Source organism: Molossus molossus, unplaced genomic scaffold (assembly GCF_014108415.1).
Source record: "Molossus molossus isolate mMolMol1 unplaced genomic scaffold, mMolMol1.p scaffold_m16_p_9, whole genome shotgun sequence".
Lineage (NCBI taxonomy): Eukaryota > Metazoa > Chordata > Mammalia > Chiroptera > Molossidae > Molossus > Molossus molossus.
In genome coordinates, this window is record NW_023425403.1 from 101279295 (window position 1) to 101292078 (window position 12784).

The window sequence follows — 12784 nt, forward strand, 5'->3', positions numbered from 1 at the left end:
AACTCACAGAAAGAGAAACTATAAAAACAATCCTATTTACCATCGCAGCAAAAAAATTAAGATACCTAGGAATGAACTTAACCAAAGAAATAAAGGACCTATTTGCAGAAAACTGCAGGTCATTGAAAAAAGAAATAGAGGAAGATACAGGTATAAAAAAGTGGAAGGAGGACTTCCAGTCAAGATGGCTGCGTAGGTAAACACGTTGTCGCCTCCTCCCACAACCACATCAAAGTTACAACTAAACTACAGAACAACCATCATTCAAAACCACCTGAAATCAAGCTGAATGGAAGCCCTACAACTATGAAATTAAAGCAGCAGCCACATCCAGGCTGGTGGGAGGGGCGGAGGCGTGACAGGCTAGTCCCACACCCACGTGTGGCAGATAAAAATCAGGACACCTCGGCTTGGAAGTTCCTCCCTGAGAACTGAGGGGTCCCTGTCCCACACCAGGTGCCCCACTCAGGGTTCCAGTGCCAGGAAAAAAGTCCCCATAACTTCTGGCTGGAAAAACCATCGGGAACTGAGGCTCAGGGAGGCTGACGCAGCTGGAGCCCCAGGCAGCTTCTTAAAGGGCCCGCGCACGGACTTATCGGACTCTCTCCCTCTAAGCTTGGAAGGGAGGCAGCTTGAGGGGCACCAGAGGCATACAGGGAAGAACTGAGCTGTTTGGCACTAGAGCTGGGGCTGGAGAAGGGGCTTTCTCCAGGACAAACATGCTGTCTGAGGCCTTTGTTCCTTTGGTGAGCCCTTCCCTGGGGCGGCAGACAATTGCCATATCTGAGACTCCAGCAACCTGGCTCACACTGGTAGCCCCGCCCTGGTGACTCCCTGAGGCCCTGCCCCACCCAAATTTCAGGCTCACCCAAGCTGTTGCCACTTGCTTACCCATAGGATTGGCCTGTCTTGGATCCTGCTTCAGATTTTCCTAAATCCTTTCAAACAAGCAGCATCTGGTCTCAGCTAGCCCCATACCTCTCATTAAGTAATACACAGAAAAAACACAGGGAGGCAGCCAAAATGTGGAGACAAAGAAACAAGTCCCAAATGAAAGAACACAACAAAACCCCAGGAAGAGAACTCAGCAAAATGGAGATAAGCAACCTAACAGATGCTGAGTTCAAAATACTGCTTATAAGGATGCTCAATGAACTTAGTGAGAACCTCAGTGTACTTAGTAAGGGCCTCAAGAGCATAAAAAAAGACCAGTCAGCAATGAAGGACACATTAACTGAAATAAAGAATAATTTACACAGCTTCAATAATAGAGTACATAAATCCAAGAAGCAAACCATCTATTTGGAATATAAGGAAGCAAAAAACACCCAATCAGAACAGCAAAAAAAAAAAAAATCCCCCCAAAATGAGAGTAGTGTAAAGAGCCTCTGGGACAACTTCAAGCATGCCAACATTCGCATCTTCGGGGTGCCAGGAGAAGAGAGAGGACAAAAAATTGAAAACCTGTTTGAAACAATAATGACAGAAAACTTCCCTAACTCGGTGAAGGAAACAGACATACAAGTCCAGGAAGCACAGAGAGTCCCAAACAAGATGAACCCCCAAAGGCCCACACCAAGACACATAATCATCAAAATGCTAAAGGTTCAAGACAAAGAGAGAATCTTAAAAGCAGCAAGAGAAAAGCAGTTAGTTAACTACAAGGGAGTTCTCATAAGGCTGTCAGCTGATTTCTCAAAAGAAACTTGGCAGGCCAAAAGAGAGTGGCAAGAAATATTCACAGTGATAAAAAGCAGGATACTATAACCAAGATTACTCTATCCTGCAAAGCTGTCATTTAGAATCGATGGCCATATAAAGACTTTCCCAGACAAGAAAAAGTTAAAGGAGTTCACCACCACCAAACCGTTATTATATGAAATGATAAAGGGTCTTTTTGAAGAAAAAGATAAAATATATGAACAAACAAAATGGCAATGAATACCTATCTATCGACAATGGAAGCTACAAACAAAATGAACAGGCAGAACAGAAACATTCTCATAGATACAGAGAACATTTTCTTGGTTGCCAGATGGGAGGGCGGTTGGGGGAATGGGTGAAAAAGGTGAAGGAATTAAGAAGTACAAATTCATTGCTAGACTGACAAACCTCAAAGGGAAAGGGGTTGGGGGATGGGAAGAAATAAACCAAAGAACTTATATGCATAACCAATGGACACAGAAAATAGTGTGGGAAAAGGCGGGAGGGGGGGTGGAAGTGGTGAGGAGGAGGTCAATGGGGGAAAAATGAGAAACATCTGTAATACATTCAACAATAAAGATTTTTTTTTAAAAAGTGGAAGTACATACCATGTGCATGGATTGGAAGAATTAACGTCATTAAAATGTCTATACTACCCAAAGCAATCCATAGATTCAATGCAATCCCCATCAAAATACCAATGACATATTTCATGGAACTAAAACAAATAGTTCAAAAGTTCATATGGAACCAAAAAGGACCCTAAATAGCCACAGCAATCTTGAAAAAGAAGAAGAAAGTTGGAGGGGTCACATTACCAAATTTCAGGTTATACTACAAAGCCACTGTAATCAAAACTGCCTGGTACTGGCACAAGAAAATGCAGACAGATCAATGAAACAGAATAGAGAACCCAGAAATGGACCCAAGGCAATATGCTCAATTAATATTTGACAAAGGTGGCAAGAGCATACAGTGGAGTAAAGACAGCCTCTTTAATAAATGGTGCTGGGAAAATTGGACAGCTACATGCAAAAAAAATGAAACTAGACCATCAACTTACACCCTACACAAGAATAAACTCAAAATGGATAAAAGACTTAAATGTGACTCATGAATCGATAAACATTCTAGAAGAAAAGGTAGGCAACAAAATTTTGGACATCATATGCAGCAGAATTTTCACTGATACATCACCTAAGGCAACAGAAACAAAGGAGAAAATGAACACATGGGACGACATCAAACTCAAAAGCTTTTGTACAGCAAAAGTGACAACCACCAAACTGGTAAGGCAACCCACTGTATGGGAGAGCAACATTGCCAACAATACAGCAGATAAGGGGTTAATTTCCAAAATATATAGACTGCTCCTACAATTCAACAAAAGGAAGACAAAGAACCCAATTTAAAAATGGGCAGAGGAACTAAATAGACACCTCTCCAAATAGGACATACAAATGGCTAAGAGACATGTAAAGAAATGCTCAACATCACTAATCATCAGAGAGATGCAAATTTAAACAACAATAAGGTATCACCTCACACCTGTCAGAATGGCCACCATCAACAAATCATCAAACAAGTGTTTGTGAGGGTGTGGAGAACAGGGGACTCTAGTACACTGCTGGTGGGAATGCAGACTGGTGCAGCCACTATGGAAAACAATATGGTGTTATGTCAAAAAATTAAAAATTGAATTACCATTTGACCCAGTGATCCCACTTCTAGGAATAAACCCTAAGAAGCCTGAAACATCAATGAGAAAGAATATATGTACTCCCATGTTTGTAGCAGCACTATTTACAATAGCTAAGATCTGGAAACAGCCCAAATGTCCTTCAGTAGATGAGTGGATAAAAAAGCAGTGGTACATATACACAATGGAGTACTATGCAGCTGTAAGAAAGAAAGATCTCTTATCCTTTGAGATGACATGAAGGTACTTGGAAAGTATTATCCTAAGCAAAACAGGCCAAACAGAGTAAGACAAGTATCATATGATCTCACTTATTTGTGGAATATAATGAACATAACAGTCTGATGAATGGGGTAGTCACAGAGACGTGGAAGTGACTTCCCCAGAAGAGGGGGTGGTGGGGGAGAGATAAACCACAGAACTTATATGCATGTGTGCATGAGACATAGACAACAAAGCTGGGGGCAGGGTGGGGAGGAGGGAGGGGAAATCAATGGGGGGGAAATAAAATAAATTAAAATAAACAAAAATAAATTTATTAATTTTAAAAATAATAAAGTAAATCCAGTGGTAAAACAAATAATAATGTTACAGTAATCATAGGGGTGCATATACTCTTTCAAATCAGTGTTTTGGGTTGAACATTTGTAACAAGTTTCAATGTGATGCCAGGGCTGCTGGTTTGTAAACCACACTATGGGTTGTAGGAGCTGATAAAATAATCTCTGACAGACTATTTCTCTGTCAATATAGCAACATTTAAAGCGGCTCAAACTCTCTAAGCTCCCAGGTTATACAATTGCAGCTTCGTGGCACCAAGGACTTTTACTCAAAGGCAAACGCTGTTTGGAACTAAGAAACACTCAGTTAGCCAAGATGTGTACCGGCTGAAGAAGGTATGCTTCGCTGGGGATTTAAGGAATTTTAGGACAGGACATTTACACAGGTATGGGAAGCTTAAGAGACCTAAAAGTGGTCTAGAGGCAGATAGGCATAGCACATCAGAAATGTTCCCACCCCTGGCCTGAAATGATGAAAACCTGATGAAACCTGGGGCCATCGAGGGGGCACTGCACAAGCACCGAGTCACGTTAGAGGAAACCCTTGGCCTTGGGCAGAACCATGGCACTAAAGCGAAGAGGAAGGAGGTGGGGGAAATCCCTCAACCTCATTCTCCCCTGGCTGGCGACCAGAGTAGGCCAAATCCAACTGCAAGAGACAGAGTAAAAGAGCCCCCTGATGCTGGCCAGGAGTCAGGTCCCCTACGTACAGAACAAGACAGAAAAGGGCAATACATGGATATGAATTGGTTAGTGGGAAATAAGCAGGTCATCAGTCCTCATAAAAAGAGATTCAGGCTGGATTGAAAATTCTCAGTTTCTTTATACCAATGCGTAACTATTTTAAAACATATTATCCTTAAGGACACAGTAAGGGAAAGCTACTCTTGACCCTAAAGACAAAGTGGGGAAAAGGCCACTCTTCCCAAAAAAGCTACTATTGGGTACTCTGACCACCAAGGCAAGGTCAGGGTTAAGAGGAAGAAACAACTGTTGTTGTCCACTTTCCTGTCTATTTCGGGTTAGTCCACTTTCCTATTTTGACTTCAAATACCTCACAGAAAATCTCACCTCAAATTTCCACTTTAATTACAAAAATTTCTCAATGGTTCACAAATTGCAAACAAGCAGCATCTGGCATTGGCATGCTCTAAACCTCTTGCTAAGTAGCCCCAGGCTCAACACTAGCAGCAGCCAACTTTGGTTTGCAGCTTGGCCTCTCCTGGGCTCCTCCAAGCCTAGTACAAGGAGCAGCCATCTGCAGATAGATCTGTAGCTCATTCCAGGTGCACTCAGGCAGAGCACAGGTGCTGGCTGACCTAGCACCTCTTAAGAGACCCCAGAGCCAGTGCACATGGTGGACAGCTTCAGACCACACCAGAATACAACCCTACCACCTCACGAGTGACACCCTCAAGGGGCCATCTCAGTGACCACCAAAGCCCCCACTGAAGCAAGCCCTGTTCCATAAAGTCAACCTTGCACAGCAGCTTCTTCATTGTTTTCATAGCCAGTCCTTTCAGCCAACTGGCCTGGAGGTCAATCCCTCTATATGACACCAAGAACAATCAAGGCTCAACCACAACAGAACTGTGCACACAGGCCACTGACAGGCACATAGCTCAGGTGACTGGGGAGGCTGCGCCACTGGGCTCTACAGGACACCTACCACACAAGGCCACTTTACCAAGTCCAGGAGATGTAACTGCTCTACCAAATACATAGAAATAAACGCAGAAAGACTGCCAAATGAGGAGACAAAGAAACATGTCCCCAGTGAAAGAACAGAAAAAACTCCAGGAAAAGAACTAAATGAAATGAAGGCAAGCAAACTACCAGATACAGAGTTTAAAACAATGGTTATAAGGATACTCAAGGAAGTTATTGAGAACTTCAACAACACGAAAAAGTATAGAGAATCATAAAAAAGAACCAGTCATAAATTAAGAATACACTCACTGAAATGAAGAATAATTTATAGGGAATCAACAGTAAAGTAGATGAAGACAAGGATCAAATCAGCACTTTGATTTGGTAAGGTAAAATAAACACCCAATCAGAACACCAAAAAGAAAAAAAATATATTTTAAATGAGTATAATGTAAGGAACCTCCAGGACAACTTCAGATGTACCAACATTCACATCAGGGGAGTGGCAGAGAAAGAAGAGAGAGAGCAAGAAATTGAAAATCAGTTTTAAAAATAATGACTAAAAACTTCCCTAACTTGGTGAAGGAAATAGATATACAAGTCCAGCAAGCACACAAGAGTTCCAAATAAGATGAACCCAAAGAGGCTCAAAGGAAGACACAACATAATTAAAATGCAAAAGATTAAAGACAAAGAGATAATCTTAAAAGCCGCAAAAGAAAAGCAGTTAGTTACCTTCAAGGGAACTCCTGTGAGACTGTCAGATGTTTTTTCAAAAGAAACTTTGCAGGCCAGAAGGGAATGGCAAGAAATATTCAAGGTGATGTAAAGCAAAGACCTCCACCAAGATTATTCTACCCAGCAAAGCTATCATTTAAAATTGAAGGACAGATATAGAGCTTCCCAAATTAAAAAAAAAAAACACAACAAAAAAGCTAAAGGAGTTCATCACCACCAAGCCAGCAAACCAGTATTATATGAAATGTTAAAAGATCTTTTTTAGGAAGAAGAAGAAAAAGGAGGATAAAAAAGTATGAACAATAAAATAGCAATTTATCAACAATTGAATCTAAAAAATAAAATAAGCAGAACAGAAACAGACTTATTGATACAGAGAACATTCTGACTGTTGCTAGATGGGTGGGAGGTTGAGGGGATTGGTGACAAAGGTGAAGGGATTAAGAAGTACAAATTTATAGTTACAGAATAATCATGGGGATGGAAAGTACAGTATAGAGAATATAGTCAATAATATGCTAGAAACTATGTATGGTGTCAGATGGGTACAAGATTTATTGGAATGATCATTTAGTAAGTTATATAATGTCTAATCACTGGGGTGTACACCTAAAACTAATATAATGTTGTATGGAAACTATAATTAAACATTAAAAATGATTAAAGAGCAAAATAAATAAAGTTAGTTAAAAAATAAAAAGGACTCTGGGCAAATATGTGTTGGTTCAGACATGATTCTAAGTAAGATTGCTGGTATTTTCAAGTAAATTCCTGTTTGTTTGTTTGTTTGTTTGTTTGTTTGTTTGTTTGTTTCCCAGGAGTATATCATGTCTAAGAAAATATAAGTAGAAACCAATGATTTCCACACACTAAGACCTACTCCAGAGGCATTGAAAACTCATTGAAGGAAGCAAGGCATACCGATTATGGGAAAGCACAAGGGACATTTGGATCAAACTTTTACCTGTGAGTTCATCCTCCACAGAGCCATAGAGTGCGACCTGCTGAGGCTCAGCACACCCAGTTTAGGAAGCTAAAGGATTTCTCTGACCTCATTGCTCAGAACAGCTCAATAGGTCACATTTCCGGCTTTAGCTTTTCCTTCCTGTGCACAACATTTCAGAAGTCACTGTGCAGCTGAATTTCCTTTGGTGACAGAAAAAATAGTCATTATTGTTGAATGCAAGGAACTGATCTGACCTAGCGTCAATGATTTCTTCCTGCAAGTGACAAAGCCTGTTTCCTCCAGCTGATGATGAGATTCTAGAAATGCACTGGACATGCATTTTTAAAAAACAAATAATCCCTGGCAGGGCTGCAGTGCTATAACTTAAACAAATGTGAAGAATCATGTTTTAAAGCAAATTTTTCTATTGTGGTAAGACATACATAACAAAATTTATCATTTAACTATTCTAACTTACAATTTAGTGACATTGTGTATATTACAAATCACATTTTAAAAGCAAATAGCTATAAATAGGCCCCTAGTCTCTCTGAAGAAATATACTCAACAGGGGCAACAAAGAATGGGCTACATTTTTTCTAGAGAAGAATGAAAAATTTGGTACTTCCATAGGAATGTTAAAAGACTTAGCAATTAAAAAAAGAAAACACCTACATTCCTCTTTTTTTCGGACAAGGAAGGTGATGGACAATATTAAGGAGCTGACCACTGAACCCTCAGCTTCAGGGAAGTTCCCTCAACATTTACTGTCGGCCTGGCCTGCAGGCCTGTCCTGGACTCATACCATTTGCAAGATCCACTGACAGAAAGTGTGTCTTCCCACACGTGGCAAAAAGAGTATAGTTTAGGGATAAACTATACTATGTCCTGCTAGGAGCTGGACTCCGGAGTCAGAAAGATCTGGTTTGAGCACTAGCTCTGCTGCTTCCTGTGTTTTTTGCAAGTTACTTAAAGCACTTTGCATCAGTTTTCTCATCTATAAAATGAGGATTAATATTGGCATCTACTTCATAGGGTGGTTATAAGAGTTAAATTAGATAAGAGGGTTAGTTGGAATATTATAGGTTCTGCTGCAGTAACAAATACCAATATTTCAGTGGCTTAAACTGACAAAATTTTAATTCTTGTTCATGTCACAGTCTAAGGTGGTGTAGGTGGTCTTCCCTCTAGGATGCTCAAGGACCTGGGCCACTCCCAAATAGCAACTCAGACATGCTTGCTGATGAACAGAGGAGCCACATTGGCTCTTTACTCCCTTGGCCTCAAGGTGATTACATCCTCTCTGGTTGTGGCCTATTGGAAATAGGCATGTGTATAGTCAGAGTCTGGGCAAAAGCAAAGCAAAAAAAAAAAAAAAAAAACAGATGACATATTCTACAGGGTCACTGTTTAATAGATTAAAGCTGTAATAAGGTTTAGGAGAAACTCCAGGGCTACCAACAGCTCATTTCAGGTGGTAGATTTTCAGGACCTGAAACGGAGGGAGGGAATGTGAGATGAGAGGTAGGAATAAATAACCTAACCTCTCTTTTCTCCTGTCTTAACTCTGGCTGTTGCCTCCCAGTGGTCCAACTAAACTACAAACCAGAAGTCACTGGAGCCTGGGTGATGCCATCTATACAAGGTCAGCTTCCTGGGATCACAGAGCCCAGGGCAAAAGCAGATCTGGGGCAGCAAATGGGGAATGCCCAGCAGGACATGCTTCACAGTATTGCCAAGCACGCAACTGGCATTTAAAAAAAAAAAAGAGAGAGAGAGAATGAATGAATGAAAGAAGTCAAGAATACATTAAAAAAATTAAAGTTGCTTGTGTTTATTGATGTTTTTTTCACTGTTAACTTTACCTCTGACAAAAATAAATTCACATTTGCCTAGATAATTTCTCTCAGATATTTCAACAAGGGCTCAAGCCGGGCTGTCCTTCCTTGTTCCTAACAGGTGAGCCTAACGGGAAGAATAGTGTTTGTTTGCCAAGCCAGAAACATTGATAGCTCTACCTCAGACTGCTTTATCTGTCTGGCCAGCAATTACAACCTAACTTGGGACTAATGACACAGTTGCACTGATAACCACTGTTACTGTTTCCATTCTTTAACTAGCCAACAAGATCCTCTGGCCCCTTATCTTGTACTAGGGCCAACACAACAGGTGCGGGAGAAGTTGAAGTTCTGACACTTCAAAGCAGAGCACATTGTGAACAAGCTCACTAGTTGTTTGTGTTGGGTTTTGCTAAAGAACAGGCTAGATTCAGGGCCAGTAAAAAGTTGGGAAGCATAGTGTTTGATGTTTACTCATATATACAGTTTCCCATTCTGCACATAACTTTATTTTTTCCAAGGATCAAATTCATTTCTTGTTTCTTTTCTACAATTGTGTTGTTGTTGTTTTATGTCAGAAACTCATAGACGTGTTGAATTTAAAGGAGGTGTAGAAGTCATTTTGCCCAACCTCCTTGTACACCATCAACACCTAAGAGAGATTGGGCTGGTCTCTGCGGAGCCCTTTCAGTGACAGGAAGCTCTCTGACCCTGAGGCCAACAGCACTTTTCTGAGTGCTTTGAGCTAGGCATGGTGCCTGCCAGCATTATCTCAGTTAGTGCTCACAACTCTCTGAGGTAGCAGCTACTATTGACCCTACTTCACAAATTAGGAAACCAAAGTACAGAGAAGTAACTTGCCCAATGATTCACAGGTAAACTGTTGTGTTTACCAAGATTTTCTCCACTCAGGCCTCCCACTGCCTTTCAGGACAACCCATTCCCTCCAAGAACGTTCTGAAATGTTCTTACCCATAGCCCCAGTAAGTTTAGCTAATCCTTTCAAGTTTTATATGATGTTACAATTGGGACTGAAGAGCGCCGGGCTCTGTGGTGGGTGCCGCAGCTCCGCCTGCGCCGCGCCACCTCCCAGCGCAGGCTTCACAGGCTGCCGCTGGGCCCCTCCCCTGACCTGAACCCGAGCCCACACCACGCACAGACGCCTGAAGGTGAAGACTTCGGAAGAGCAGGCGGAGGCCGAAAGGCTGGAGTGGGAACCGAAGCTGAAGCTGTACGGGTCAGCCATCCACCCTGCCTTCCAGAGGCGCCAGGTTGGCGAGCTGGACAGTCCGTGCTGGAACTGAAAAGCCAGATTCCGGGAGCCAACCCTGACTTTGCTGCCCTCTGGAACTGTCCATGAGAAGTGCTCCAGCAGCTGAGGCCCAGAAGTCCCCCGAGGAGTTAGCCACTCCGGTGAAGGCAGAACTGGGCTTCCTGGAGAGCTGCCTGAGGGTGAACCCCAAGTGCTATGGTACCTGGCACCACCGCTGGCGCTGAGCCGCCAGCCAGAGCCCAACTGGGTCCGGGAGCCGGAGTTGTGTGCCCGCTTCCTTGAGCTTGATGAATGGAACTTTCATTGCTGGGACTACAGGCGTGTTGTGGCCGCACGGGCAGCTGTGCCCCCTGCAGAGGAGCTTGCCTTCACTGACAGCCTCATTGTTCGAAACTTCTCCAACTACTCTTCCTGGCATTACCGCTCCTGCTTCTTGCCCCAGCTGCATCCCCAGCCAGACTCTGGACCACAGGGGCGCCTCCCTGAGGATGTGCTGCTCAAAGAGCTGCAGCTGGTGCAGAATGCCTTCTTCACTGACCCGGACAATCAGAGTGCCTGGTTCTATCACCGTGGCTCCTGGAACGAGCTGATCCCCAGGAAGCTCTGCACTGCCTGCACGTGAGCTGGGATGAGGCCTGACTGTCTCCTTCTCTCGGCTGCTCTTGGTGGACTCTGGAATGGAGACCTTGCTGCTCATGGTTGATGAGTCATCCCTGGCTGTGGAGTGGGGGGCTCCAGATGGCAGGAACCGGCCCAGCCCTGTCTGGCTCTGTGACCTGTTGCCCCAACAGACATTTCGTGTCATTTGGACAGCAGGCAATGTCCAGAAAGAGTGTGTGCTCTTAAAAGGCCACCAGGAGGGCTGGTGCTGGGACTTGGCCACAGATGAACAGCTCTTCAGGTATGAGCTGTCGATGGAGAAGTCCACAGTGCTGCGGTCTGAGCTTAAATACTGCAAGGAGCTGCAGGAGCTGGAGCCTGAGAATAAATGGTGCTTGCTCACCTTCATCCTGCTGATGCAGCTGCTGGACCCCCTCCTTTATGAGAAGGAGATGCTGCAGTACTTCCAGACCCTCAAGACTGTGGACCCAGTGCGGGCAGCCTACCTGGACAACCTGTGCAGCAAGTTCTTGCTGGAGAACAGCATGCTCAAGATGGAGTATGCAGAGGTGCACATGCTGCACCTGAGTCACAAGGGTCTGACGATGCTCTGCCATCTGGAACAGCTGTTCTTGGTCACTCATTTTGACCTGTTGCACAAACATCTCTGAGCCCTGTCCCCTGCCCTGGCTGCCCTACGTTGCTTTGAGGTGTTGCAGGCCAGCAATAATGCCATAGAGTCCCTGGACAGTGTCACTAATCTGCCCTGGATGCAGGAGCTTTTCCTGTGCCACAACCGTCTCCAGCAGCATGCAGCACTTCAGCCTGTTGCCTCCTGCCTAAGCTGGTGCTCCTCAACCTGCAGGGCAACCCCCTGTGCCAAACAGTGGGCATCTTGGAACACCTGTCCGAGCTGCTACCTTCAGTGAGCAGCACCCTCACCTAAGAGACCCTGCCTCCATCCTTGCCCTCTAACTTATTAGGACTGAATAAAGAATGGAGAGGCCAAACAAAAAAAAAATTGGGACTGAAGAACTATTCATGATAATTTACATTTTATGCCACTATACTGTTTACAAAACATATCAATCAGCTTCTCCACCTGTGCAGGAGGTGGTGGAGCCAGAGGCAGAGCCCAGTTATTTTAACTTTAGGTCCTAGGCTTCTTCCACTACAATGTGCTATTGACAGCGAATGATAAAACAAGGAGATACCATTTTAGCCTGGTTTCCACTCCACTTCCTCTCTTGTTCCAGTGTATCATGGCCTCTTGAACTACTGCACTTAGAAGATTCAATCTTCCTAATAAACTTGTCCCATGCTTATCCCTCAGATCTGAATCCCAGTGAGAAATTCTGTCTCCATCACCTTTACACTTGATCTGAGCCCAAACTAGTACTGGTCAGCAGTGTTCCTGGGACTGGATTTTAGGGACAATGATCAGATCAGATAGAAGGCAAGCAAGAGCCATTATACAAGGTACAATGATGCTTCTATTTGGTCCACAGGATGTCAAACCACTGCTTCCAAATATCCAGATGTTTGGCATCATGTAGAACAAAACTTTGATTCATTGGCCAAATATTTTGTTGTCGTTTAATCAATCAACTCATGCTATAATGTTTTGGCATCCTGCAGACACTATGTTCCCTTAGAAATTATTACATTTTAATATTTCAGCTTCTAAAAAGTATCCCACAACAAAAACTCCTTATACTCCTTTCCAGTGCACAAATGTTTTCAAGCTGCTCACTAATCTGACAAAGAGAAAAAGTT

General features: G+C 43.3%; 1 pseudogene; it reads left to right on the forward strand.

The window, feature by feature from the left end:
* Window positions 1-9999: 9999 nt before the first annotated feature.
* On the forward strand, window positions 10000-11954 carry LOC118622479 (annotated as a pseudogene).
* The last annotated feature ends 830 nt before the right edge of the window (window positions 11955-12784 follow it).